The sequence below is a fragment of the Mustelus asterias genome, unplaced genomic scaffold (assembly GCF_964213995.1).
Source record: "Mustelus asterias unplaced genomic scaffold, sMusAst1.hap1.1 HAP1_SCAFFOLD_74, whole genome shotgun sequence".
NCBI classification, from domain to species: Eukaryota; Metazoa; Chordata; class Chondrichthyes; order Carcharhiniformes; family Triakidae; genus Mustelus; species Mustelus asterias.
In genome coordinates this window covers 630,346-656,106 of record NW_027590134.1, presented here as the reverse complement: position 1 = coordinate 656,106, position 25,761 = coordinate 630,346, and the positions used below count along the sequence as shown (strand labels likewise).

Genomic DNA, 25,761 nt, shown 5'->3' with positions numbered 1-25,761 from the left:
TCACACTTCTGTGCATTGAACATCATCTAGTTAGGTGATTGACTCGCGCAGGTGCCCGACTGTGGCAAATTGGGGAATTTCACAATAACTTCATTGCAGTGTTAATGTGAGCCTTACATGTGACTAATAAACTTGACTTTAACTTTACTTTTCTTTACTTTTACTTCATCTGCCACTCGTCTGCCCAGAGGACAGCAATGGAATCATTCACTCAGCATCTACACATTGTTCTGAGCTCTAGGGTCTCTCAGAATAATTCACTCGGCCTCTCAACATGGAACAACCACCTCATTCCAGGGGGTAATGTAGTGAACCTTCTCTGTACCGCCTCTAATGCAAGCTTATCTTTTCTCAAATGTGGATACCACAGCTGCACACAGCATTGCAGATGTGGTCTCCATAAACTCCTGTACAATTGTAGCAAGACACTTTTCTTCATCTCCTCCAATTCACGTGCAATAAAACCAAACATGCCATTTGCCTTTGTAATTGCTTGAATGAATAATCCAGATTGTGCTCCGAATTCTCGAGAACATTTTAAATCCGTCACATTTCAAACTCTCCTCAACTCTGAAGAAGAGTCACGGACACCAAAAGCATTAACTCTGTTTCTCCCCCGATAGATGCTGCGAGACCTGCATGAGGTTTCTTGCATTTTCTGTTTTTATTTCAAATTCCGTCACTGTGCCATCCTCATCTCCTTTCAGACACATATTTGTAATTTTTTAACTCTCCAGTGACTTAGGCCACCAACTGTCTTGTCATTTAATCAGTGCTGCACTTCTACTTGTTGAGAAACGACAAGGGAACAGTTCACACTCGATTCAGTGATGAATGATGAATGAGAAATTATGTGAGGAGTTGTGACAGAAAATGAGCATCTCCGCCTTCTCCCTGTAACGCGGCAGATAACAATCTAATTCCTTTGGAACGTTTCAATTGAATCTGTATCCACCGCACTTTCCAGCAGTGTATTCCAAACTTTAAGCACTCACTGTGTGAAAAATGTTTTCCTCGTCTTCCTATTCCTTCCTTTGCTCATGATGTTCAATCTGTTCTCTCTCATTCTTCATCATTCCACAAGTGGGAACAGTTTGTCCCTATCCATTCTGTCCAGACTTCTCATGACATTTAATACCTGTAAGTGGAACCCCTGATGGAGTGGTAAGATATTTAAACCAGTAGACATTAAGCCATGGATACAACTCGCAGCATTCAGTTAAATGACTTTTAAATACGTTTATGAGCTAACAAGAAGCAATGTGAGATGCAGTAATTTCATTCAAATGAGTAATTATGATTGTAAAATACATATGCGGATATTTTGAATGGATTATTATTGACTTTAAGGAAGTTACCAATTGGCAGTAAACCAATCCAGATAACCCTTTGTCAAAGGGTCATCTGGACTCGAAACACTAGCTCATTTCACTCCTGACAGATGCTGCCAGACCGGCAGAGATTTTCCAACATTTTCTCTTTTGGTATCAGATGACAGGATCCGCAGTACAAAGAACAAAGAACAAAGAACAATACAGCACAGGAACAGGCCCTTCGGCCCTCCAAGCCCGCGCCGCTCCCCGGTCCAGGATTGAATCCTGAATCCAGGATCCCCGCCCAATTTTCCAGCCTATCTACATACCAATATCCTATCCACCGAGCTGTCCCCCACAGCTACGATGCTTTGTTCATTACAACCTATTAACTCAACCCCACCCCCCCATTCCAGACCATGTGATCTCCAGGGAGAGGCGAAAACCCAGAGTGAAAAACCCCAGGGCCAATATGGGGAAAACAAAATCTGGGAAATTCCTCTCCGACCCCCTGAGGCGATCGAAACGAGTCCAGGAGATCACAATGGCCCTGATCGGAAAATGCTTCCCAACCCTAGTCATTTCCACTTCCACGAGAAACAAGGAACAATTAGCCCGCGCCGCTCCCTGGTCCAAACTAGACCACTCTTTTGTATCCCTCCATTCCCACTCCGTTCATATAGCTGTCTAGATAAGTCTTAAACGTTCCCAGTGTGTCCGCCTCCACCACCTTGCCCGGCAACACATTCCAGGCCCCCACGACCCTCTGTGTGAAATATGTCCTTCTGATATCTGTGTTAAACCTCCCCCCCTTCACCTTGAACCTATGACCCCTCGTGAACGTCACCACCGACCCGGGGAAAAGCTTCCCACCGTTCACCCTATCTATGCCTTTCATAATTTTATACACCTCTATTAAGTCTCCCCTCATCCTCCGTCTTTCCAAGGAGAACAACCCCAGTTTCCCCAATCTCTCCTCATAACCAAGCCCCTCCATACCAGGCAACATCCTGGTAAACCTCCTCTGTACTCTCTCCAAAGCCTCCACGTCCTTCTGGTAGTGTGGCGACCAGAACTGGACGCAGTATTCCAAATGCGGCCGAACCAACGTTCTATACATCTGCAACATCAGACCCCAACTTTTAAACTCTATGCCCCGTCCTATAAAGGCAAGCATGCCATATGCCTTCTTCACCACCTTCTCCACCTGTGACGTCACCTTCAAAGATCTGTGGACTTGCACACCCAGGTCCCTCTGCGTCTCTACACCCTTTATGGTTCGTCCATTTATCGTGTAGCTCCTCCTTACATTATTCCCACCAAAATGCATCACTTCGCATTCATCAGGATTGAACTCCATCTGCCATTTCCTTGCCCAAATTTCCAGCCTATCTATATCCTTCTGTAGCCTCTGACAATGTTCCTCACTATCTGCAAGTCCTGCCAGTTTTGTGTCGTCCGCAAACTTACTGATCACCCCAGTTACTCCTTCTTCCAGGTAATTTGGTGTTATGTTAGAGTTGTACTATTGCACCTCATTTAGAGTTGTAGGACTGAGAAACGTTACTAATGAAATGGATTCGATACTTTGGAACTGTTTTCCTTTTACTTTTCATTGTCTCTCTATAATCTTCCTACCAGAATGAATCACTTCACAATTCTCAGCTTTGAATTTCATCTGTAACTTGTCCACGCATTCCGTCAACTTGCCGATGTACTTTTTGAAGTTTTACACCAGGCTCCTCACAGGTCACGATGCTTCCAAGTTTCACATTGTCCACAAATTCTGAAATTGTGCCCTGTGCACCATCACCTCTGTCTAATATATCCTGGTGCATGTTCACAGTATCTACACCTTGTGTGCATATCAAACTGGGTTGAGGCTTATAACAGAAAAGAGGAGCCAATGCAGATACCTGCCTGCATATTCCACGTAAATGCTGCAGAATTGTAGTCAAGTGGTTTTGTTATTATTGTTAAGAGGAAGTAACAGAGGATGGTTTCGATCCATCGGCCTCTGAGCTATGAGCCAAGCACTCTTCAGCTGCGCCACTCTGCTACAGAAAGTCCATCTTCGCTTCCACCCGCCCCCCCACCCCCGCCCGCCTCCGCTCCCCAGTCTCCGCCCCCTCCCCCCTCCCCCCTCCCCCACGACCCCTGTCCCCTTCTCCCTCCCCCTCCCCCTCCTCCCCCGTTCCCCCTCCTTCCCCTCCCCCTCCACCTGCCTTCCCCTCCTCCCCCCTCGCCCTCCCCCCTCCCCCGCCCCCTCCTCTCCCCTGCTCCCTCCCCCCTTTCCCCTCCCGCTCCCCCTCCCCCTCCCATCTCCCCCTCCCCCTCCCTCTCCCCCTCCCCCTCCCCCTCCCCCTTCCACTCCCCTCTCTTTCTCCCCATCCCCCCTCCCTCCTTCCCACTCCTCCCTCCCCCCTCTCCTCCTCCCCCTCACCCTACCCCCCACCCCCGCTGCCTATCAATGCAATCAGTCAGATATTCACTTCCACACTTTTGTTTAACACCATCACCAGTGTCAGGAGGCTCAGTCTGGCTACACAATTCCACTGCATTACACCAAGAATAAAGGGTCAGAGAAAGACACACACAAAAGCAGCCAAATAGGTTGTTTGTTCACGTGTAAAGACAGTCACGGAATTGATCACTGATGTTTGAAAGGAGTTTTCTCTTGTAAATATGTTTATAAATATATTTCCCGCTGTGTAGCTGTGCTCTCTGCTGTTCAAAGATGTTCACTGTTGTTGTGCAAAGTGTTTCACTGTTTATCCTGCTGTGCTCTATGATATAGAGGTTTACAACATGGAAACAGCCCCATCGGCCCAACCTGTCCATGCCGCCCAGTTTTTTACCACCGAGCGATTCCCAATCGCCCGTGTTTGCCCCATACCCTCCAGACCCATCTTACCCATGTAACTGTCTCAATTGTTGTTGAGAGATGATTTCTGCTGTTGTGTAAGATGCTCCCCTGTTGTGCTTCCGGCTGTGTAAATGTTTTTTCTATTTTGTTAATATGGCCCCTGCTCTGCAAATGTGTTCCATGTTGTTTGAGAAGATTCTCCGTGAAGATGTTTCTGTCAGTAAATTGTTGCATGTTGTGTTAAGATGTTACCCGTTCGTATGCTTTCTTGCATATAAAATTGATTCACTGCAGATTGAAGTTTTTTGGAGAAAAGAGAAGCCGCTGTAAATACCTGTCTGCCGACTCCACGGAAAAGCCACAAGTCGTTTCATTGTCAGTGATAATAGGAATCGCAGAGGATGGTTTCGATCCATCGACCTCTGGGTTATGGGCCCAGCACGCTTCCGTTGCGCCACTCTGCTCCGGCAAGGGGCATTGCTGCTGCCTATCAATATAGTCAGGCAGATTTTCGCTACTGTATCATTTAATCCACGTTCCAGTGTCAGGACGCTCAGCCACTGCATCAAAGCGAGAATAAAACAGAGAAAAACACACAATAGCAGTAAGAGAGATTGGACACGTAACGACAGGCAAAGGTGATGGGAAACCGGCAAAGTACGGAATTGGAAAATCGATCTCTATTTTTAAAGGAATTTTCTGTTGCAAGTACATATTTGTAAATATATTTCCTGCTGTGTACCTCTGCTCTCTGTTGTTGAGAGGTGCTTTCTGCTGTTGTGTAAAATGTTTCCCTGATGCTTTCAATATCTTTCCGGTTGTATAAATATGATCCATGTTGTGTACTTTTTTAAAATGTTCTGTTCATATATGCCCTGCTCTGAAAACGTGTTCCGTGTTGTGTGAAAATATTCTCCGTGAAGATGTTTTCTGTTCGGCAGAAAGATGATTAACTGGTCTCATAATGTTCCATATTGGGTTAAAATGTTGCACGTTGTGTTAAGATGTTCTCTATTCTTGTATAAAACTCTGGTTAAACTGCAACTGGATAACGATCGCCCAATTTCGACTGTATTTTACCCTCTGTTAGTGAATGTGATTGGGGGATTCAGATTGTATCCAAACATGCACGTGAGTGAGATTTGTTCTGTATCTATCTGTCTCCGGTTGTAGTTGCGAGTGTTTATTTGTTTTATTCATTTCGAGAGGTGGGCATCACTGAAGGGGCCAGCATTCATTGCCAATCCCCAACTGACATTCGGAAGGTGATGGTTTGCTGCTTTCTTGAACGGCTGCAGTCCATGAGGTGTCGGTACAGCCACAGTGCTGTTCGCCATACAGTCTTTCAGGATTTTGCCACTCTGACAGCGAAAGAGCCGCGATGTATTTCCAAGTCAGGATGGTGAGTGACTTGAGGGGGAGCTTGCAGTGCTGGTGTTCCCATGTATCTATTGCCGCTGTCCTTCGAGATGGTAAGAACATAAGAAATTGGAGCAGGAGTAGGCCATCTAGCCCCTCGAGCCTGCCCCGCCATTCAATAAGATCATGGCTGATCTGATAGTGGTTTAGTTCCACTTAGCCGCTCGCTCCCCAAAACCGTTAATTCCCTTATTGATCAGAAATCTATCTACCTGTGACTTAAACATATTTAACGAGGTAGCCTCCACTGCTTCAATGGGCAGAGAATTCCAGAGATTCACTACCCTCCGAGAGGAGAAGTTCCTCCTCAACTCTGTCCTAAACTGACTCCCCCTTATTTTGAGGCTGTGTCCTCAAGTTCTTGTTTCCTTTCTAAGTGGAAAGAATCTCTCTGCCTCTACCCTGGTAGAGGTGGTGGGCTTGTGGGTGCAGTCAAAGAAGAGTAGATGAAGAAATATTGCTCCCATTGCCTGAGGAGAGAAGGATGGCTTTTAATGTGCAGAGTGTTTAGGACCTGGGATGCACTGCCTGAGAGGGTGGCAGAGGCAGCATCAAATCAGGGCTGTCAAGGGGGAATGGAATCAGCACCTGAAGTGAAAGGATTTCCAGGGTTATGAGACAAGGACGGGAAAGGGATGAGCTGAGTTGTTCTTGTACAGACCAGCATAGAGACAAAGGGCCGAATGGTCTCCCTCTCTTTGCTGTATCCATTCTAAGATTCGAGGTGTATGAGTGTTGGACTCATTCTGTATCGCTCTGTCTCTGGTGCGACTTATGTGTGTGATGTTCATTATGAATCTCTCTGCGAGACTTTGCAAATCTGTACACATTCTATCTGGAAGGTACATAATTGAAACAGGGCCTTTTGTTCTAATTAATACATGATTCCACACTATCCTCTACTAAAAATCTTCAACGTAACATCATCTGCTTATCTCTGAAATTCATTCTCCATCGTCTCATTACCGAGATTTTCCTTTCGTACATCTGTGCTAGTCGACTCAACTGCTCCAGGTAATAGCAAATTCGAAGTTATACTGACTGCATTTAAAAGTACATTAATATTGATTTCTCTATGGAATGTAATGCCGATATCCAATCATTAACTCCTGTTTGATCTGTCTCTGCAACAGCGACAGTTAAGATGCATTTTTCCGCTCTACTGCAGTTCTGTATTGCGGCCAGTGGATGTCAGCACACTCTGGTAGGCTGAAGTTCAGACATCAGAGAGGGACACAGCAGACAAGAATTGTTCACATCATATTGAACCTCGGACTGCGGAATTTAGAAATACTAAATCTTTTGGCCATTTCATTTTGAAATCTACCAGTACGCTGCTTCCCTCTGTATTCGTCATTTAAATCCTGATAAATGAGCAAGGCTATGCTTATAATTGAATGTATTAGTGCCGGTTGGCATTTTATTTGGAACCAAATGGCATTTGAATCATTAGCTTAGTTAGAATTTCATTCAGCAACAGTACAAACCTATTAAAGCATATTTTTCAGAAAGTTTTACCTATTTCTGATTGGGGATATTATATAGAGAGAAATTTGCTTTTCTTGATATATATTACTGACCTACATCTGGGTGCTTAGGTTTCGATCTCAAAATTTGTCAGTGGTGCAAAATTTGAAAATATTATGATTTTTAGTGAGGAGGATATTGATAATCTGCAAGAAGATATCGACAGGCTGGTGGAATGGGCAGACACGTGACAGATACAATTTAATTAATGTAAGGAAGTGTGAAGTGATGCATTTTGGTCCGAAGATCGAGGAGAGGTGATATAAAATAAAGGATACACCTTTACCCGTCCTAATTCCCATTGCACCTTTACCATGCCAAGATTCCACAGTCTATTCACCCATCACAGAACCCATTGAATATCCAGCCTGCAGTCTACATTGCACATTCTACTTGCACATTCATCATTCAACATTTTACACTCCCATTTTCCGATGTACCTTCACCTTGCAACATCTCCCTGCGCCGTCTCACAAGCCAGCCAACGTCGCACCTCCACTCTGTCCATTGCCCATGCTAGGCTTATCCTGCCCAGTCCGCATTGTGTTTCACTTTGCTCAGTTACAATGCCCAGATTGCACAACGTTCCAACTTTTATATTCTCCATGAATAATAAATGAAGAAATAGAACCATCCCTTGATTAAACACTGTCACTTTTTAGTGGGTGAATTTCATGAAGTGCTGTGTGTGGTTCCCTCCTTGACCTTGATGCTTCTGTACAAATGTAGTCAAAGGAAAATTATCCAAATATATCTTCAATTCTCCTGCTCATTCACAAGGAAATGAGCGGGTGATGGATACAGTTTCAATAGTAGCTTTAAAAGATAGAGAATGGATTTACAAATTTAAAATCCAAGGGAGAGATCAATGCCTGGAGTTGTTTTCAGGCTGTGGCGACGAGAATAACAATGCACATTTTCAATTTGAATTGTTCAAAATACTAGAATGGAATATCCATTGTGGATGAAAGGAAATTTTAAACTGTGCAACTGTGCTGTGCTTCCGCGGCTTGTTATATAGTCATAGCGGTTAACAGCATGAAAACAGGCCCTCGGACAACTTGTCCATGCCGCCTTTTTTTCAAAACGCCAAAGCTCGTCACAATTGCCCGCATTTGGCCCATATCCCGCTATACCCATCTTACCCATGTAACTCTCTAAATGCTTTTTAAAAGACAAATTTGTACCCGCCTCTACTACTGCATCTGGCAGCTTGTTCCAGACACTCACCACCCTCTGTGTGAAGGAAATTGCCCCTCTGGACCCTTTTGTATCTCCCCCTCTCAACTTACAGCGATGCCCTCTAGTTTTAGGTTCCCCTACCTTTGGGAAAATATATTGACTATCTAGCTGATCTATGCCCCTCATTATTTTATAGAGCTCTATAAGATCACCCCTCAGCCTTTGACAGTCCAGAGAGAAAAGTGCCAGTCTATCCTGCGTTTCCTTATAACTCAAACCATCAAGTCCTGATAGCATCCTAGTAAATCTTTTTTGCACTCTTTCTAGTTTAATAATATCCTTTGTATAATAGGGTGACCAGAACTGTATACAGTATTCCAAGTGTGGCCTTACCAATGTCTTGTACAACTTCAACAAGACGTCCCAACTCCTGAATTCAATGTTCTGACCAATGAAACCAAGCATGCCGAATGCCTTCTTCACCACTCTGTCCACCTGTGACTCCACTTTCAAGGAGCTATGATCCTGTACCCCAAGGTCTCTTTTACAGGAATCTCCATTCATCCATCACCTGCTGAGCATATCCAGCATTTTCGGTTTTTGATTCTGGTTTCCAGCTTCCAGCTTTGCGTTGTGTTCTGTGCAGGTGTTTAACTGGAACAGGGAACAGATTCTGATCAGCGCTGTGACGGATAGAGTAGAATGTGCCCCCGACTATCAAGCCTGTGAGATTACACTCCGAGCTGTCCACGAGAATAAGGAAGAGAAAGAGGGAGGATCATTCTGTGATGGACAGATTTCATGTACAAAGGACAAAATGGTCTGTATTCCCACAGCTGTTTTAACAAACATGAGATGTAGCAACATGACTTGCAATCAATAAAGTCCCTCTTCACAGTCCTTGACTTTTTAACTACGAGATTGTTGAACTTTCCACATTGTCAAAAATCCATACATGGACAAGTAAAGCAAACTTCCAGCATGTGGCGCTTTGGGTAGCGCGTTAGACATCTAAATAATGGCAAGTCAGCCATTCAAAGGTTGTGGGTTTCAGTCCCACCAGAATCGGACTTGGGGTCCGATTAGTAGAAAGCAGGTTGCTGCTCCGTGGATGTGATTCAGCTTCGGCACCGACATTTCCTGCTCTGCCATCTCTTCATGCTGCTTCTGTTTATTGGCTCCCAGGGAAACCACTGACTCAAAAATAAATCGCAAACCCCGGGGGCTTTCTTAAAGTTTGACACGACGTTCGCTGGTTGCGTTAGAAACAGTAGCATCTTTTTCAATTAGATATTTCGCTTCTTTTGAAGATCACGAAGATTAAACAACACACACGTGCAACAACAACAACTTATAAATAACTACAATCAATAAATAAATATCAGTGCCCTGCAACCTGGTGGTGTTATTCTGTTGTGTCTGCTGTGCTTGTCCTTCTAGGCTGTCGTGGTCGTGGGTTTGGAAGGTGCTGGCAAAGGAGCCTTGCTTTGTTGCTGCAGTGCATCTTGTAGATGGCGCAAACTGCTGCCATTTTGTGTCGGGAGTGGAGGGAGTGAAGCTTTATGCATGGGAAGCGAATGAAGTGGGATGCTTTGTCCTGGATGGTGCCAGGTTTTTGCAGTGCTGTTCTAACTGCATTCATCCAGGCAAGTTATCTCAGGAAACCAGGTGCTCCGGTTTCCTCCCACAGTCCAAAGATGAGCAGGTTGGGTGGATTTGGCCATGCTAGATTGCCCCTTGGTCACCAAGGTGTATGTATCGGTAGTTTAGCGGGGTGGATGCGTGGCTCTGCGGGAATAGGTCCTGTGTGCGATTCTCTGTCGGAGAGTCGGGACAGACTCGATGGGCAGAATGGTCTCCTTCACCACTGTCGGGATGGTGTGATTCTAAGGCGATTTGACTCTGTTCGAAATTCCCTGAGAAAACAATGGAACGCTATGTTTGTAGAACTTGGAGAATTGGATTTATTGCAAATTAAATGTTTTTTTACTGCAAGATGATGAAAGTACCTGGATCACGTCAATAAATAGTCAAGATATTTGAGGAGACTCTCGAACTATGTTTTTTTTTATCGTTGTAGATTATCCACTGTGAAGGGAAAGACAACATTGACAAGCAAGAAATGGATACTGCGACTTACGCAGTTGCAAAGTTCACTGGAAAGGAATCCGAGGATCTGAATCCAGAATCTTCTAGTTTAGTAAATCGGTGCTTTAACCGACTAAGCCACAGAGCCTGATACCGCTCTTCGTGGGTACAGCAGAATGCTGGAAATACATTCCAGATCTGGTGGTATGAGTGAAAAAAGAGATATTACCAGATCTGTAACGTACCTCTGAAAATAGAGATAGTTCACATTTCAGATGCAGACCTTTCACGGGAATGACCGGTTCTCTCTCCACAGATGCTATGGGATCTCGGATAGATTCATGAAAGAAAAATAACTGAATCCCACAGTGGCCCATCGAGACTGCACCGATTTCCCTGTCAACCTTTCAAATCCGCCTTTCCCCGACACCCGCCCACCAGGGTCTCAGGGGAGGTGCTCCTTAGGAATTCACAAAAGAAAGCACATCAGAGGGAATCACACAAATCACTCAGTGAAACACTTCCACTAAACATTGAGAGTTTTATCGTGAGCTTGGTTCCACTTACTGTTTTCAGACACACATCTGGTATAAAAGTAGCCGTGTTCAGGATGTGATTCACACACAGTTTTCTGCTCTGAAGGCAGATGTGCTCCTTCTGTGGCACGAGGTGATTTTTAAAAAGTACTTTATTCATACGGGATATGTGTGCCGCTGGCGCGAGAAGCATTTATTGTCCAAATTAATTATCTTTGAGTAATTGGCGATGAATTCATTCTGGTGCCGCTGCAGTCCATGTGGTATGTGTGCATATACACTCCTGTTCGGGAGGGTGTTGCAAGATTGTGAGCCAGCGAGGGGAACGGTGATACATTTCCAAGTCAGGATGAAGTGTGTCTCGGAGTGGAACTGACAGGTGGTCGTTGTTTCTCAGCATCAGCTGCCCTTGTGTTGCCAGGTGAGAAATTTCGTGGGTTTGGATGCTGCCTGGCGAACGAAAAATCACTGTCAGGAGTGTGATTTGAACCCACGCCTCCAGAAGAGACTGCGACCTGAACGCAGCGCCATAGACCGCTCGGCCAACCTGACTACATCATCAAAGCGCAAAATTTCTGCACAAGTCGATCTGAATTCCACCTTTATTGTCATTACATTTATCACTCGATGTATTTTTCTATTTTTGAACCCCAACCAGAGTCCTGTATCTGAGTCCCATCCTTTCCCAAGCTGCCGGGGGCTGAGGACCTTCTCATTGCTGCATTGCGCTGTTTGCTCAAATCAACAAAGACCCAATTCCCGCCCTACCTGTTCCTACCACGAAGGTGTTGAGAGTGTCAGATCTGAGCAACGTGAAGTATCCAATAGGAGAGTTACATCCTGGCGACAGGAATATCTCTCCACAGCTGCTTTCGGAGCTGCTGAATATTTCCAGCATTTCCTCTTTCTGATTTTGTCCCTTCATTACAGGAGTTCATTTACTGACAACCCAAAACTTGTCTCGAGGGCGCAGGTCCAGACATACCTTTTCTGTGATCTTCACACAGACAAGTTCACTCTTCATTTTCCAACACACAAGCTTTAAAATCGGCTGCTTTCACACTCAGCACCCTGCGGCATTGCCTTCAAACCTCACCCCACCGTCCACCCGACCACCAGGGCCTCAGTAGTACAAATGCTTCTTGGGAATTCACAAAAGCAAGGGGATCACAGTGTTTGTGAGGAAATATAAAAGGTTAATCCACACTCACAAACGGACTGATTATGTGAGAATCTCTCTCTCTCACGTACACACGCACAGACACGCACACACACACACACACACACACACAGACCACCACCACCACCAAGGCAAATGGTGAAATTTCATCAATTAAGGACATCTGGGATTAAAAGTCTGACGACCATGAATCGATTGTCAAAAGGAAGACAACTGCTTCACTAATGTCCTTTAAGGAATGAATATTTTAACTGGTTTGGACCTAAACGTGGCCCCCGGCCCACAGCAACTTTTGTGACTCTAAGCTGCCCTCTGAGGTGACCTATCAAGCCGCTCAGTTCAAGGGCAATTTAGGATGGGCAATAATGCGGGCCCAGCCAGCGACGTCCACATCCCAGGAATGAATAAACAACATCAATCGGTGAGTCATAATGAGGGGATACAGAAACTCAGTTGCAGTACCAAAGGTTGTCAGAGACAGAATTAATTGAGAAACCATGTTTCAGTTCCGGAAGCTGACAGTCAGAGCAAGTCACTTCGACACGCAGTTTAACTGATAGAATCAGAAAGATCCCAATCTTCATTGAGCAGCAGATAATGCAAAACACATTCTGAATACAGACAGATGCACCAGAAAAAGCATTCCTTCTGGTTGCATCACAGCTTGGTGCGGCTCCAGCTCTGTCCAGGACCGCAAAAAATCTACAAAGTGTCCTAAACAAAGCCAGTACATCACGCAAACCAGCCTGCCATCCATTGACACGTCGCGTTGCCTTGGAAAAGCAGCCAGTTTAATCAAGCAGCCACACACCGTAGACAGACTATCTCCCACCGGCTTCTGTCGAGAACTGGATACAAAAATCTGAGGGCAGGCACGAACCAAGTAAAGAACAGCTTCTTCCTTGTTACCATCAGACTTTTGATTGGACCTATCTCGTATTAATTTGATCTTTCTCTACATGTTGCTGTGACTGTAACTCTACATTGTGCGCTCTCTCCTTTCCTTTGCTATGTATGGTATGCTTTGTCTGCGTAGCATGTAAGAAACAATACTTCTCACTGTGTACTAATGCATGTGACAAGAATAAATCAAATCAAATAAAATCAAATAATATGACACAGATATAAAGGTAAAGTCGCCGTAGTTGCAAATGACCACAGGCTGCTTTCCCCCTCAAAAGGGAGAGCTTACAGGTGGCGATTTAGCCCAAGGGTTACCACACCTCAGGCGACAGGCAATGCTTGGAATATCTAATGTGCGATCTAATAGTACATCTGGATTTTCTTTGCAGAAAATTTGTATCAAAATCCTGATGTTGTTTTTAAATCCGGGGATAATATACGGCTGTTACAAACTGCCCTGCCACCTTCAATGATTTGTACACAGGTCCATATATTTCCCGCTGTTCCTGTTTCCCCTTTTGGAATTATATCCTTTATTTTGTATTGCCTCTTTGCGTTCTTCCCACCAAAATGAATCACTTAATTCTTCATCGGCCACATGTCCTCCCATTCCACTAAGCTGTCTGTGTCCTTTCAGAGTTCGACTGGAATTTCTGTAGCTCTTTTCAGAACCAAAGGACGTCCCAAATCATTTCACTGATAATGAAGGATTTTTGAAATATAGTCATTGTCCAATTGCTGAACTTTTGAACTGTCTGTTCGATACGTCAGACATTCCCATATGGGGATGGGGAATAAGTGCACCAGGCGTGGCTCTGTGGCGCAACGGATAGTGTGTTAGATTCCTCGTCATTGTCTGGCGAGACAATCAAAGGTAAACTTTGAAGATATCAGCTGTTCATAAACTGGTTCGTTCGATGTTGATTATAGTTGCGACGACCGAATTGTTCAGGCGTTTGATTTAAAATCTAATGTGGTTCACCGCGCGGGTTCGAGGCCCCAGGGGTTCGAGAGTGGATGATACTGTTCATTTTCTTTAATCACCTCCAGAGGGCTGATCACTGACTGGAAAACTGATCGCCATTCCTGTTGGATTTTGTGAAGATATCGACGAAATATTGAGTGAACAGATGGAAAAGAAGACGATAACAATGTCTGTTTGATTTCTGTATTTTGGGAGCCGATCGTGGCTCTGCGAGGTGAAAGGGGTGAGCTCAGAGGTGCGGGAGATGAATAGGGCACGGTTGAGCGCCCAACCAAACACTGAGGGTCGGGGTGGAGGCACCTTGCTTTCAGGAAGTTGGAGTCCATGTCAGGAGCGCCGATTTGGAAAGAGGCATCAGGGGAACAGTTCCGACTGAGGTGAACAAACTAGGAGAATGGGGATGGCGTCCTTACAGGGAGCGGGGTATGAGGATCTGTACTCGGCGTGTGAGTCGGTGGGGCTTTAATTACTGGTGGTCAGTCTATCTAGAATTGGAGGCAGACAGGTCAGGGAAGGGTAGGGAAGTGTCGCATTTGGACCATGCGAAAATGCGAGGGTAGAAAATGGAAGCAAAATAGCAATTTTTTCCAGACGCAGATGAGAGCAGGAAGCAGCACCGATACAGTCATCGATGTAACGGAAAAAGAGTTGGGCGGTGGGAAGAGCGGGTGGCGGGGGTGGGGGGGGGGGGGGGGCGGATGGGGGGTGGAGGCGTTGGCGGTGGCTGAACAGGATTGGAACAAGAAATATTCCACATACGCCACAAAAATCACTCACTTTCAGGCGCGTAACCGGAGCCTAACGGTGCCTTTTGTGATGTTATCTGAAGATTACAGTTTCCAACCGTCACTTTGTACAGAAATCTGATGGAACCTCCTGAAAACCGAGCCTGTTAACTGAAATCCACTATTTCTTTCAGAAATTGCAGGGAGCTGTCTCAGAATTACTTCCCTTGTAACTTTGTCCATTTAATTCTCACTTATCTTAGAATTTTTAATCCGAACAATTCCACAATATCGGTTTGATCTGGATAAATTATTGATGTTCCCAACTTGAACAAAAAACTTTGTTATCAATCGGCCAATGGGAATTCTGTGGAGGGAATTCTAATGTCCTCAGGAAGAGGTTTAATAATGAGCTGAATGAACTGTTTTTGTTTAGAGGGATGAAAGGTTATGTCACTGGGCTGGCAATCCAGAGGTCCGGACTAATATTTGGGGACACGGAGTAAATCCCACCACGGCAGCTGGTGAAATTCAAATTCACGGATTTAGTACATAGAAACATGGATAGAAAACAGAAACAGGAGTTGGCCATTCGGCCCAAATAAAGCTGGAATTGAATGCAAGCTTCAGAAATGGTGGCCTTGAAATTTCCGTCCATTGTTTTCCAGAGACAACATCACAGAACAACAGAGAACATGTCACACAACAGGACACGCCTTTACAGAACCGAGAAAACTTCTGCTCAAGATGGATCATATTTACACAACAGGGAACACATTTACACAACAGGGAACACATTGACACAACAGGGAATAATTTGACACAACCACAAGGAAGATCTGTCAACGACAGAGTCACAGTTCCACAACAGAGAGAACAGTTACACAGCACAGAACACAGTTAAACAGCAGGAAACACATTTCAAAACAGGGCCTAGCTTTGTGTAACAGAAAACAGCTTTTCATAAATACTCATGTTTTCCATCTCAGTATCTTGCTAGTTTGCTCGGCACCTTTTCTGTCTGTCATTGTGCGTGTATCCTGATAGTCTCTTACTGCTTTTCTGTGTGTCTTTCTCTATCTGTTACACTCGAGGTGATGTGATGTGTTATTCTCCAGCCAGGGTGTGCATCCCACCACGGAGGGTGTTGTTTTAAATCAATAGTTGTCGGACTGCCGCGCAACAGCAATAGGCAGGAAGCGATTACGTTTCGGAGCAGACTGTCGCAGCGAAAGCGGCCCGTAACCCAGAGGTGGACGGATCGAAACCACCCTTTTCTATCGTGTTTTCTTTCGTATCAAAAAGGCATATTCGGCTGCTGTCCAATAGCAACTCTGTATTTTCTCGGCAGCAAATTTGCTTCGTCATGTTGATTTGTGTTACTGTGGGTGGCACAGCGCATTTGTCCCAGGTTTAGTTCAGTTGGCTGGATAGCAGATTCAGCCAACGGCTCCCGTATCAGTTGAGATTATTGATACAGGCCCTGCCTTCTCAGCCTTGCTCCCCGCCTGAGATGTGAATCCTCCGGTTCAATCACCAGAAGTCAGTTCTCCCCTGAGATGTCCGCTGAATCATCTCGGACCGTGGACGTTGCTCTCAATTTACAAACAGCAAAAATATGACCTGCTCGTGGAAACCGGAGGTGTCCCTAAAATATCATTTCATCATAATTTTGAAATGTATCATTTCGCGAACATTTGCAAACAATCAACTTTCCCCGGATGCAGATTCCAAAGACCAACTGCAGAAATCCTCCAGGAGCCTAACGTGAATTAAACACGCAACCTTCTGACCTGGAGGGACCTGAGCAATTAACTGTCTCCCTCTTTACTTTCTATGGATTTACATCGAATGAAAGAGTAACAACGAACCGAGATTAATGAGAGAGCAGGAACACAACATTGTCCTGCGGGAGAAATGTCTTCTTGTTACGGGTCTTAAGAGCACAAGAGCTGTTTTGGGGCAATGTAAATGCATGACGAGGTGGCCGAGTGGTTAAGGCGATGGACTGCTAATCCATTGTACTCTGCATGCGTGGGTTCGTCGTAGATGCATTTTCTCCGTCTTCGTATTGACCCAGAGATTGAGGGTGAACTGATGACTTATTTTGAGGTTTCCGAACAACCGTGAAGTTTCGACCGAGTTCTGCAGGTATGAGGGGTGAATAATCCAACACCATTCCATATTGCTCATCCAAATGAGAAACTCCAGCTGGCAATTGATTCAAACTTTGAGCAGGAGTTTGCCACCAGGAGAACATGTGGTTTCAGAAGCTCCAAAACAGACTCAAGCTTCATTTGAGGCACCAGTTGCGGATTTTGTCTTTCCAGAATCGGACGTTCCGCCATGAAAATTAGTGCCGGGTTTGGTGGAATGGTCTTGTTCAATTGCCCGTTCCTGTCACGAGCATTAACATGTTAAATATGTGGGGTTACGGGCCTGCATGGGATTGCTGATGGCGCAGGCTCGATCAGCCGAATGACCTCCTTCTGTACTGTAGGGATTCTATGAAGTTCGGGGCGACAGTTTCACTTCTCTGAGAATATGCCCAACTGTTCTCGCATAAGATATAAACTTCTAACCAGTCAATGCCTGTTTGAGGACTGGCAAGGAATAGGGCTGACATTGAATAGGTTCATATTGAATTAGTTACAGCAAATTGATTCTTTAAGAGGTGTTGGTGCAATGCTTTCAGAGAGACTGTCATAGTGCCTTTTTTTGTTCAGTAATTTTGTTAATCTACTTGGAGCGGGTGCAGTTTGTCAACATCTGTGCCTCTTGCTTGGCCACCTCTGTGGGCAGCAGCAGCTCCAAGAGTCAAGTGGGCGATGGTGGTGACTGTGTGAGCATTTGATCAAGGGTCCTGGCCATCACATTGGTGACGTATTTAATTCGCTATCGCAGGTCAGAACAGAACAGAACAGGACATCTGAAATGAAATTCATTCAAGATTCTCATTATTCATGAGTTGTTCATGGAAATATTTCTTCAATTTGCTTCCTGTGTAAACTTCGTTGCAATGAAAGAATAGGCTTCAAAGCTATTCAATGAGTTCTCAGTCAGAAACAACAGTGAAAAGGGGGGTTAAACTGTGCAGAAAAACGCGACAGCCAAGATCAGTTTACAAATTGTGTTAGAGACACACCTTCGTGAGCAACGAAAGTACTTCCGTAATTATAACTAATGAAAATAACAATCACTTTAACAGAGCAAGCGATGGTGGTGTAGTGGTGAGCATGGCTGCTTTCCACGCAGTTGGCCCGGATTCGGTTCCCGGCCATAGCACTGGTCATGTATTTAGGTCCTTATCCACGGCTTCTTGCGTTTCAAATCGTGTGGTCAAAAACAGTTCAAACGCAGCATTTGCTGGAAATGAAACAAAAAGGACGTCCCTTTTAATTATTATTTATTCGGACGGAAAATTCCGCTTCAAATTCTCTCTGCAGAAAAAAAATATTGAAACAGAGGAAGAAGTCTCTGTGTTGATGAATGAGTTCTCAGTCAGAGACAAATATATAAAGTAACGGGAACCGAACACAGTTGACCTCCCTGACTGTGATCTCAATAATCCAGATCAAGTCAATATGAACGTGACTGAGGTCGTTGCATCGACTGGCCAATAAACGGCTTCGATGGCAGGGTGGTTCAGGCGTTAGACTTGGAATCTAAATTTGCTTTGATTGGAGACTTTTTTTAACTGAAAGAACAGGCCTCAAAATTATTCAATGAGTTCTCAGGCAGGTACAATGTTAAAATGTAGGCTTAAACTGTCCAAAAAACAAGAGTGAACAATTTCAGTTTACAAAATGTGCGTCAGGACCACCAGGTGTCTGAGGAAATCGGCAACTAAGGCAGTTCCGTAATTATAACAAATGTAAATAACCATCACTCAAACATAGCGAGTGATGGTGGTATCGTGGTGAGCATAGCTGCCTTCCAAGCAGTTGACCCGGGTTCGATTCCCGGCCATCGCATTGGTAATGTATTTATTACTTTATTTTGTGTTTCAAGGCATGTGGACCAAATAAAACTCGAACGTGGCAATTGCCTATAAATACGCTTCCCGTTCTAATTTTATTTATTTCGGACGGAGAATTCGGTTTCAATTTTTTTATTCCTGAAAACAATACTGAAATAGAAGAATAATCTAATAAATGAATTCTCAGTCAAACATAAGGACACCAAGTAAAAATAGAGGAACACATGTCAGCTCACACACTGTTCACTGCACAATCCTGATGCTTGATGAAGTTAACGTGAACATTGCTGAGGTGATTACATCATTTTGAGAGATAAGCAGCTGCGATGGCCGAGTGGTTAAGGCGTTGCACTCAAAACCATCGTTTCCTCGCGAAGGTTCAAACTCTGTGCGCAATGAGCGAGATTGGAAATGTGTAATTCGCTTCTCCAGGGCAGCCCGTAATATTGAATTGTAATTTACTGTGGGCTCTTTCTATAAAGACCGGGCACTCTGCTGGCATCGACAATATGGGCCGAATGGCTTCTGTGCTGTAACTTGGCTGAGGAACTGGTGCAGGGGGCAGGGTTTCCAATTCTTGGATCATTGGGACATCTTCTGGGGCAGGTGGGACGTGTGCAAGAGAGACGGGTTACACCTAAACTACAAGGGGACCAATATACTTGCAGGGAGATTTGCTAGTGTTATTGGGGAGCGTTTAAACTAGATTTGCAGGGGGATGGGAACCAGAGTGCCAGAGCAGATAGTGGAGCAGGGGTAAAAAGACAGGTTAGTTCAAGCAAAATCACAAATGGAGGGGTTGAGTGTGGTGGAAATAATCTTTTGAGGTGTGCCTATTTCAATGCCAGGAGTATTGTGGGGAAGGCAGATAAGCTGAAGGCGTGGGTAGACACATGGAAATATGACATTATAGCCATTAGTGAAACTTGGCTACAGGAAGGGCAGGACTGGCAGCTCAATGTTCGAGGGTTCCAATGTTTCAGGCGGGATAGAGGCAGAGGGATAAAAGGTGGGGGGGGGGGGGTGGCATTGTTGGTCAGGGAAAATGTTACAGCGGTACTCAGGCTGGATAGATTAGGGAGCTTGTCTACAGAGGCCCTATGGGTGGAGCTGAGAAACAGGAAAGGTATGACCACATTAATGGGCTTGTATTATGGACCACCCAATAGTCAGCGAGAATTGGAGGAGCAAATCAGCGGAGAGATAGCTGACAACTGCAAGAAACACAAAGTTGTGATAGTAGAGGATTTTAATTTTCCACATATAGATTGGGACTCGCATACTGTTAAAGGTTTAGACGGGGTAGAGTTTGTAAAATGTGTTCAGGAGTAGTTGTGAAAAAAGAGATACGCCCAGATCTGGAACGTAACTGTGAAAATAGAGACAGTTCACATTCCGAATGCAGACATTTCACGGGAACGACCGTTTCTCTCTCCACAGATGCTATGGGATCTCGGATAGATTCATGAAAGAAAAATAATTGAATCCTACAGCGGCCCATTGAGACTGCACCGATTTCCCCGTAAACCTTTCAAATCTGCCTTCCCCTGACATTGAACACATCAGAGGGAATTGCACACATCACTCAGTGAAACTCTTCCGCTAAACGTTAAGCGGTTTATCTTGAGCTGGTTCCATTTACTGTTTTCAGACCCACATTTGCTATAAATGTAGCCGTGTTCAGGGTGTGATTCATACACACAGTTTTCTCCTCTGAAGGCCATTCTGTGGCGCGAGGTGATTTATTTAAAATACTTCATTTAAACGGGATATGTGTGTCACTGACCCGGGAAGCACATATTATCCAAATTAATTATCTTTGAGTAATTGGCGATGAATTCATTCTGTAGCCACTGCAGTCCAAGTGGTGTCAGCACATGCACTGCTGTTCGGGAGGAATTTCCAGGATTGTGACCCATTGGAACAGCAATATGTTTCCAAGTCAAGTTGATGTGGTTTCGGAGTGCAACTTAGAGCGGGTCGTCGTTTCTCTGCGTCTGCTGCCTTTGTGCTGCCAGGTGAGAGATTTCTTGGGTTTGGATGGTGCCTCGCCAATGAAAAATTAAGGTCAGGAGTGAGATTTGAACTGTCGCCTCCAGCGGAGATTGTGACCTGAGACCGCTCGGCCATCCTGACCAGCGACGTCAATGTTTAATATCTCTGCACAAATCGATTTGCATTCCATCTTTATTGTTATGACATTTGAAACTCTGTCTCCGACGTGACTGATTGAGGGTGAACTGATCACTTATTTTGAGGATCAGGGACCAAGTGAAGGTAAGACACAGAGTTCCACAGGTTTGAAGAGTGAATAGTCCGGCACCATTCCGTATTCTTCATCCAAATGAGAAACTCGAGCTGACAACCGATTCAAATTAGGACACCAGCTTTGGGTAGAAGCTGCCACTATGAAAACATGTGGTTTCAGAAGCTCCAAAGCAGACTTGGTTTCATTTGCGGCACTAGTGGCAGATTTTGTCTTTCCAGAATCGGCCGTTCCGCCATGAAAATTAGCGCCGGGTTAGGTGGAATGGTCAAGTTATATTGCCCTTAGTATCAGGAGCATTAGCATGTTAAATACGTGGGGTTACTGGGATAGGGCCTGCATGTTGTTGGCACAGGATCGATGGGCCGAATGGCCTCCTTCTGTACTGTTCGTATTCTATCAAGTTCGGGATGGCAGTTTCACTTTCCTGAGAAAATTGATGACTGTTCTCTGATAACATTAAAACTTCTCACCAGTCAATGCCTGTTTGAGAACTGGCCATGCATAGGGCTGACATTGAAACGGTTCATATTGAATTAGTTACAGCAAATTGATTCTTGAAGAGATGGTAATATAATGCTTTCAGAGATTCTCATAGCTCAGTTGCGCTTGTTTGTTCAGAAATTTTGTGAATCTATTTGGAGCGGGTGCAGTTGGTCAGTATGGTGGTATAGTGGTGAGCATTGCTGCTTTCCAAGCAGTTGACCCGGGTTCAATTCCCACCCATTGTATTCATCATTTGTCACCTTATCCACGGCTCCTTGCGTTTCAAAGCATGTGGGCACAAACAGTTCGAAAGCAATGTTTGCCGGTTGTGAATTAAAATGGACTTAATGTGTTTTTTTTTCGGATGTTAAATTCGGCTTCAATTTCTTTATACTGAAAAAAAATATTGAAATAGACGAAATGTCTCTGAACTAATAAATGAATTCTCAATCAAAGATAAAGACACCAAAAAGAGGGAGGCGAACAGGTTTCAGCTCACACACTGTGCTCTGCATAATCTAGATGCCTGATGAAGTTACTATGAACGTTTCTGAAGTGGTTCCATCATTCGTTCAGATAAACCGCTGCGGTGGCCGAGCAGTTAAGGTGTTGGACACACGAGAATAAATCGTGATTTTCATGGGTTTTTTTCTATGAAGATCTGGATCTGTGCTATGGGCCGGGTCCAGGAAGTTGGTATTGGAATGGGCGCCAGGGTGTTCTCAGCTGGCATCTACAAGATGGGCCGAATGGCTTCTGTGCTGTAACTTTCATGAGAAAAATCATGACGTGAGAGGAAAGAAACAGAGCAGCATAAGAGCAAAACAAGGTCTCATGTCAGAGTAAGATTCTTACGTAATGGCATAAGAAATGCATTTCACCAGAATACATTGAATGAATGAGAATTTCAAAATGCTGCTAAGATGAAATGACATCGTGTTCATTCAAACATATTGCAACAAGCTGGGCGTTCGGTATTCCTGGTGATAACAGTTTGGGAATGGAAGGAGCACGTGAAAAATAGGGAGGAATAGTCATATTGGAACGTTAGTGAAAGAGGATTCTTGAGAATAATAAGACATCAGTGGAAATTCCATGTTAGAATTGACTTCAAGATGTCTGGATTAAGTGCTCACTTTTCCCAGGATTCCATACACAAGCGACAAATTGATGGTATATATTCAGAGATTAGAGAATATTGCAAATAAACCGATGTTGCTTTAAAAGACGTCCAATAATTTCTGACAGATTGAACCGAGCTGGACAGCTCGTTCAGAAAGCAGTTGTTGTCTTGTTTACGCACATGATATATTTCTGGTACAATATGCACCAAGCCGACAAGATGACAGGGTCATAGAGTCATAGAGGTTTACAGCAGGGAAACAGGCCCTTCGGTCCAACTTGTCCATGCCGCCCTTTTCTTTAAAACACCTAAGATAGTCCCAATTGCCCGCATTTGGCCCATATCCCTCTATGTCCATATTGCCCCTGTAACTGTCTAAACGCTTTTTAAAAGACAAAATTATACCCGCCTCTACTACTACCTCTGGCAGCTTGTTCCAGACAGTCACCAACCTCTGTATGAAAAAAATGCCCCTCTGGACCCTTTGGTATCTCTCCTCTCTCAACTTAAACCTATGCCCTCTAGTTTTAGGCTCCCCGAGCTTTGGGAAAATGTATTGACTATCTAGCTAATCTATGCCCCTCATTACTTTATAGACCCCTATAAGATCATACCTCAGCCTTCTACGCTCCAGAGAAAAAAGTCCCAATCTATTCAGCCTTTCCTTATAATTCAAACCATCAAGTCCCGTTTGATAGAACATAGAACAGTACAGCACAGAACAGGCCCTTCGGCCCACGATGTTGTGCCGAGCTTTATCTGAAACCAAGATCAAGCTATCCCACTCCCTGTCATCCTGGTGTGCTCCATGTGCGTATCCAATAACCGCTTAAACGTTCCTAAAGTGTCTGACTCCACTATCACTGCAGGCAGTCCATTCCACACCCCAACCACTCTCTGCGTAAAGAACCTACCTCTGATATCTTTCCTATATCTCCCACCACGAACCCTATAGTTATGCCCCCTTGTAATAGCTCCATCCACCCGAGGAAATAGTCTTAGATGCTAGTAAAGATGCTAGTAAAATTTACAAGGATGCTAGTAAAATTCTTCTGCATTCTTTCTAGATTAATGATATATTTTCTGTAATAGGGTAACGAGAACTGTACACAGTATTCCAAGTGTAGGTTTACCAAGGTCTTGTACAACTTCAACAAGGCATCCCAACGCTTGTATTCCATGTTCTGACAAAGAAACCAAGCATGCTGAATGCCGTCTTCACCAATCTGTCCACCTGTGACTCCAGTTTCAAGGAGATATGAACCTGTACCCCGAGATCCCTTTGTTCTGTAACTCTCCCCAACGCCCTACCATTAACTGAGGAAGTCTTGTCCTGGTTCATTCTATCAAAATGCATCATTTCGCATTTATCTAAATTAAACTCTATATACCATTCGTCAGCCCACTGGCCCAATTGATCAAGATCCCGTTGCAATCCGAGATAACCTTCTTCACTCTCCACTATGCCACCAATCTTGGTGTAATCTGCAAACTGACCAACCGTGCCTCCTCTATTCTCATCCAAATCATTAATATAAATAACAAATAACAGCGGACCCAGCATCGGGCCCTGAGGCACACCGCTGGCCACAGGTCTCCAGTTTGAAAACAGCTCTTTACAAGCACCCTCTGGTTTCTGTCATCGAGCCAATTTCGTATCCATTTAGCGACCCTGGAATCCGTGAGAATAAACCTGATGCAACAACCGATCATGTGGTACCTTGTCAAGGCCTTGGTAAAGTCCATGTAGGCAACATCAAGTTCACTGTCCTTTGTTACCCCTGCAAAAAACTCAATCAAATTTGTGGGACATGATTTTCCACTCACAAAGCCATGCTGACTGTCCCTAATCAGTCGTTGCGTCACTAAATGCCTGTAGATCCTTTCTCTCAAAACACCTCCCAACAACTTACCCACCACAGATGTGAGGCTCACTGGCCTGCAATTCCCAGGCTTTTCCCTGCAGCCCTTTTTAAACAATGACATCCGAGAGTGTGTGGAAAATGTGTGTGAGAGCCTGAACTGGATCCGAAATGAAACCAGTGGTGGCGGTACAGAGCAATTTAAAGACAGAGAGCGGACGGAGCAGAGACAAGCTGCTGTCAGCTCTCCGCTTCTCCAGCCTCTCTGTGTTTGTCTCTCCTCACAATCTATCCCATTACAATTAAAACTTGACACTTCACATTCTTTGACTGATCATTTCTGTGACTGAAATCCGAATATTTCCTGTTGAGAAAGTTCCATCCGAATTCCGGGCAGCAATTTCCATTTCAACCCGTCTCTTTGCTGCATTGATCGCGCTCTCTCAGTCCAGCGCTGACTTATTCTCCGTTTGCCAACTGAAATCTTGCAATCGACGAATATTTTCCATTAAATTTTCCCTTCAGACCTGAGCAAGGGAACAGCGCGATCCTATGCCAGGAAATCTTGCGATTTGACACAAGAAGGACGGCGAAATGCGGCGCTGAGGGCGGACACACAAACACAGTAACATTAGTCTAACCCAGCCGCCCCTTTAGCACACTCTCTCTGACACAATATTCACATTTGCACATTGACAAGTCAAACTGTGTCTCAGATTGACAGCTCCCAGGGCAGGCTTTCCTCTCTCGCTCTGTGCTGTGGATTATCGGGGATTAGTTGGAGTTTCCCAGCTCAGTAACTGTTAAAGCCTCTGAGGCCGGCGATGTTCAACGTGTCACTTCCCCAGATTCAGGGGGTTGCAGCCAATCAGAGCTGTGCCTGGGTTACCCCGGAACTGGTTGAAATGATGATCTTGTTCACAAGCTGAATTCTATTTGATCAGATGAAGATATATATTATGTGCATTTAGACGCTAAACAATGTTCAGCCTTCATGTAGAGTTGATGAGAGGGGATGGAGGGATAGACAGAGACAGAGTCTGCTCGGCTAGATAATGTATCAGTGCCAAAAATCCTTGTAAATTCCGGTTTGGAGAAACAGAAGCTGCATTCTGAGCATTATTCATTAACACATTATTCATCTCACAGTCAGGAACAGTGCTGCATTCTGATAGAAGGGATGGAAAGAGGCAACAGAACATAGAACTCCTGCAGTACAGAAGGAGTCTGTACTGACTACAATCCCATCCAGGCCCTATTCAAATAACCCCACACATTTACCCGTCTCATCCCACTGACACTATGCATTCAATCCATGGTC

General features: G+C 44.6%; 1 non-coding gene across 1 annotated transcript; it reads left to right on the top strand.

The window, feature by feature from the left end:
- The first annotated feature begins 18,626 nt into the window (after positions 1-18,626).
- Positions 18,627-18,698, top strand: trnag-ucc (transfer RNA glycine (anticodon UCC)). Its single transcript has one exon. It is a non-coding gene; the product is annotated as a tRNA-Gly (tRNA).
- The last annotated feature ends 7,063 nt before the right edge of the window (positions 18,699-25,761 follow it).